Below are 5,243 nucleotides of genomic sequence, written 5' to 3'. Positions count from 1 at the left end.
TTCGCATAACTGGAGCTTGAGCTTGAATGTTGTTTTGTTGTAGCTGTTTGGTTAATGTTGCCACTTGAGTGGACAACATTGAGATGGCATCCAATTCATGCATCCCAACCACCTTCTTTGGGGTCTCCCTCTCTGATGGCCACTAATAATTGTTCAATGCCATCTCCGCCAACAAGTCATAAGCCTCATTAGCGCTCTTACTCTTGAATGCTCCTCTAGACGTTGCATCAATGATTGTGCGATTAGTATCGCACAAACCATTATAAAAAAATATGGATTAACATAATTTCTTAATTCAATGGTGGGGAAATTTTCTTAACAACTCCTTAAACCTTTCCCACGCATCATACAACAACTCACCATCTCTCTGGTAAAAATTGTTGATTTCACATCTATACCTTGCAGACAGCGATGGTGGGAAAAATTTGTCCAAATTTTTTTGAGTGAGCTCCTCCCATGTTGTGATAGAATTGGCTTCCAAGGAAATAATCCAACTCTTTTCTCGATCCCTTAGTGAAAACAGGAATAGTCTCAACCTCACTGCATCATTTTTCACTCTGTTCATCTTAAATGTGGCGTAGAGCTCTAGGAAATTAGCCAAATGTAAGTTTGGATCTCCCATTGGTGATCCCCCAAATTGAACTGATGATTGTACCATTTGCAGAATAGTAGGCTTAATTTCAAAATTATTAGCCTCAACCGCTAGAGGTCTAATACATGACTGTGCCCCTGTGACAGTAGGTAGCACGTAATCTCTCAAACTTCTTTGTGCTGGTTGCTGAACTAGTGCCTCTTGTTCCGCAACTCCTGCAACACCAATATTACCAGCTTGATTCTAAGCCATTCTTTCTACTCGTTTCTGTTTCTGATTTCTTCTGCAAGTTTTCTCGATTTCAGGATCAACAGGCACCCTTGATTCTGATCCCTGTCGTCGCATAAACTACTTGAACACTTGAAATCACAAATTGCGAAAAACCAGAATTAGAAGGGTATAAAAGAATAACAACCAAATTAGAAAAAGAATTAATTTCTTGATATTAGTAAAAAAAAAAAAGTCTCCGGAAACGGCGCCAAAAACTTGTTACAGATTTTTTACACGCAAGTATACGCGTTCTTTTAACAAGTAATATAATGTAAGAAATGTCGAACCCACAAGGACTGTTACCAAGTACCAATCATTAATCCTAATATTCTATTTGATTAAAAATAATTTGATTATAAGAATTAAGTAAAACTATTGAAATAAGAACGTAATTGCAGGAAATAAAAGATAACAAAGGAAATAGAATCAATAATTAAATGAACCAGGGCAATTAACTTCATCTACCATTCACTTTATATTTCAGTAATACAAATTATACTATTCAATTCTCTCTCGTGATAGTAGGTCAACAAAAGTAACTTATATTCGTACTATGATATACAAGTGTCAACCTTGTGCAAATTTTCTACAATTCTGTGATAAATGAACATAAGACAGACATTAAGTACGAAAATCCTAAAGCTACACAGACCAAATAGTTACTTGTACGCCCTGGTTTTCCCACGGGCTGATTAGCAGGCCGAGCTACGAACTAATCACGTTTAGCCCATTAACATCCCCAAGACCGGAGCTCCCATTTCGAGGTCGTACCTTATTAGCTCGAGCAATTCCTGAGGACTCGCGAAGGTTGTCCAAGACTGGGTGAAGGAATCCGAAGGTCGAAGGTCGGGTCAAGGGAGCAGCTCGTGGCACGAGCTATGTATGGAGCTCTGACCCTCTGTAAAGTCAACACACGCAAGATAAACGTGCATATATCTGACATCACGTATCCGATGTCTCCCTGACTTCTCGGACATGCAGCAGGAACGTGCGTGTTCAGATATCCACGGCTGGGTTGGGCCGTGCGGCCCATTATCTCCTTACCTATCGATTTGACCATACTTATGTGTCAGGTTTATGAATTAATCATGAATGTCACAGAGTTGATATGACAAATAATAAGGTCACGGGATGACCTCCTTACCAACTTCCAGGTGCCTTCTCCTATAAATATGGAGAACCTGGGAGTTGATAGGGGTTGGGAAAATTAGTCTCTGGAGAGATATATGCTTTGTAACCAAATACCCAGAATATATCAATAATATTGACTAGTGGAGTAGAGGGATTTTAACCTTCGAACCACTTAAAAACGTGTCTTGAGCCACCTAGTTCATTCTCTAAGATTCTGTATCTGTTACGGTTCTGTATTCAGCATTAATCCCTTTCTCTTCTTCTCTTAATTACCTGTTGCCGAAGAACCGCGTCAACAGTTTGGTGCTTTCATTGAGAGCAAGTTCGATTAGTGCTGCCGCAAACATCTAACTATGGTGACCACTCGGTCCAGGCATGGCAACGAAACAGAGCAGCATGATGGGCAGGAGGCTCATCATATTGCCATCCCTGACGAACAAATTCCTGGAGTCCAACAGAGGCCAGGAAAGCAGCCGGCGGGCCAGGACGATACAGGTAGTTCGGCGCCCCGGCCACCTAATCCGAACCCATGTTATTATACTGCGGTGAAGATGGAGAATGCTCAACTGAGGAGCCAGTTAGCAGCAGCCGGTCAGAAAATCCAGGATATTCTGGCCCGACTACCCCCTCTCACAACCAACGTTAACGTTGGAGAGAGGCAAGGTGAGGCTCCAAAGTCTCGCCGGGGTAATCGGTCCAGGCATAGCCGTTCGGATAGACTTCCGGCAGCCAACTCCACCCCTTCATCACACCATCGAGAGGCCTACTTCAGGGAAATGCCTGGGACCGGACAATAGCAATACAGCCGTTCGGTTAGGACGTCGACTCCTAGCTCTCAACCATCCTCGAGGACGCCCAGAAGAGCTCGAGGAAGTTCCCGGAGGAGATCCGGGGAGGGCCCACGATGTCAGCCCGTCCCCGAAGAACGTCCTGCGCCTCGTCCAGGTCGCCCGGCATAGGACCAGCAAGTTGGCAGGGTCGAAAGGCCCCCACCAAATTTGATCCGTCCAGACGGAACCAAGATCGCTTCTCCAGTCAGACATCCTCCATCTCCGATCAGATATCTGTCTCCTCCTCGGCCCGTCCGAGACATCCCAGCTTATGGAAGTAGTAGGAGAAACCCACCATCAGCGGGACCTTCCCGGCGTAGCAGGGCGCCTGAAGAAAACTCAGGTCCTCACCACCAAAGGCGGACTCCAAGCCTATCCGCAGGAGTCATTGGACTGGAAGTCGCCGGAGTGATCTCTCTGGAGAAGACCTACGCCAGCGGCTAAGTTCGGCACAAAGCCACCGAATTGCCCAGGGAGACGACCTTCGAGATCACCTCAATTCTCACAGAGAGGACCGAGCTAGAGATGGTAGCCAGGCTCGCTCGGGGGGGGGGGGGTTGGGTACGATCCGAAGTACATAACGGAGGGAATGTCCCAAATAACCTGTCTCAAGATAGGAGGGGCAATAACTTACCTAATATGTACAATGGATCCGGAGCTGTTGAGCAGCCCCGGAATGACCCAGGATCTCAGGACCAAACCCTCGAGCGCCTAACTCAGATGGAGGAACTGATGAGGAAGCTCCTATCAGAAAAATAAAAAGACGAATATGATTCGGGAGACGAGATGGAACTCTTCGCCCCCAACATAGCAGCGACGGCATACCCATCCAGTTTTCGTATGCCTCACTTGTCAAAGTTCAATGGGGACGGAGACCCGTCGGACCATTTGGGGATGTTCAACACCCTAGCCAGATTCCCGAGAAGCCCGCTGGAACGGGGACGGAGATCGTGATGGCGACCCCCGATGTTGCGCAAAACAACCAGCCCGGTGGTGGCAAAAGAAAGGGGAATGGTGAAAATAGTCAGCACGGTCTAAAGAAGAATAAGTCCGTGGATAAGTTCAAGCCCGTGTTCACAGCATATACCGAGCTCACCCAGTCCAGGGAAAGTATCTTCCTGGCCAACTCTACTCGGGTCCCCTGGAAGAGGCCGAAACCATTGAAACACCACAAGGGAAAGAGAGACACTTCCAAATTCTGCCGTTTTCACAACGACGTCAGCCACAATACCGACAATTGCAGGCATCTAAAAGATGAGATCGAGACTCTCATCCGAGCAGGCCCCTTGGCGAAATACTCACGAAATAGGGTCCCAGCGAGTCGACCCGCTCCAGAAGTCCCAGCCAGTCAGCCCGAGCCTCGTGCAGAACAGGACGTCCCTCCTCCCATGGTCGAAGGAGAGATATCCACCATCTCTGGAGGACTGCACATGGCCAGAACGAGCAGAGGCGCCCATAAGAGATATGTTAATGAATTAAAGGCCCACAATGGAGCGGAGTTCGTCCCGGAGCAGCGCCAGTCGAAACAGAAGCGGTTAGAAAAGTAACTGATCACTTTTACGGAGGAAGACGCAGGTCATGTCCAGTTCCCTCATAATGATCCCTTGGTCGTAGCAGTCCAGCTCGCCAACCGGAGAGTGAGGAGAGTGTTGGTGGACAACGAAAGCTCGGTAAATCTCCTATTCCGATCCACCTTAGAAAAGATGGGATTGACTGTCGCCGAGCTAAAGGCGACCTCCATGATGTTGTATGGCTTTTTGGGAGAAGGATCGGCAGTGATAGGGACGATCGAGCTGGTGATCACCCTAGGAGAAGAATCTCGAACAGTCTCCAAGCTACTCGAGTTCTTGGTCATTGACTGCTCCGCTTCCTACAACGCCATTATAGGCCGGCCTACCCTCATAGCTTTCGAGGCTATCACTTCCATTCGACACCTCGCCATGAAGTTCCCTACTTCGACCGGAATCTGTACTATCAAGGGCGATCAGCTCGCTGCCAGGGAATGCTACAGCATTTCCATGAAGGGAAAATCTAAACCCGGGCAGCTGGCAATGGCCATTCAGGGCAAAGAGGAATCTCAGGGACCCTTGGTGGATCCTGAGATTGAAAAACCTCAGAGCGCCGAAGAGGAAAAGGTCGCCTTGAGTGAGGACATTGACCCCCGAGTAGGCGAAGACAGATCCGGGCTCCAGGCCATTGAGGAGCTCAAGGAGGTGAACCTCGATCCGCAAATTCCGTCACGGATGGTCAAGCTCGGGAAAAACCTCTGTAGCAAGAGGAAGACGGAGCTAGTTACGTTTCTCCGGGCCAATTTAGATGTATTTGCCTGGTCCCACGAGGATATGGTAGGAATTAGCCCGAGTGTCATCATGCACACGCTCCATCTGGATAAAAGCGTTCCTGCCAAGTCTCAAAAGCAA

The 5,243-nt window shown here is 47.6% G+C and overlaps 1 non-coding gene across 1 annotated transcript; it reads left to right on the top strand.

Moving 5' to 3' along the window:
- The first annotated feature begins 292 nt into the window (after nucleotides 1–292).
- Nucleotides 293–400, top strand: LOC133802999 (small nucleolar RNA R71). Its single transcript, XR_009877736.1, has one exon. It is a non-coding gene; the product is annotated as a small nucleolar RNA R71 (small nucleolar RNA).
- Nucleotides 401–5,243: the final 4,843 nt, after the last annotated feature.

This window comes from Humulus lupulus, chromosome 9 (genome assembly GCF_963169125.1).
Source record: "Humulus lupulus chromosome 9, drHumLupu1.1, whole genome shotgun sequence".
Classification (NCBI taxonomy): Eukaryota; Viridiplantae; Streptophyta; class Magnoliopsida; order Rosales; family Cannabaceae; genus Humulus; species Humulus lupulus.
This window is presented reverse-complemented; position numbering and strand designations above follow the sequence as displayed.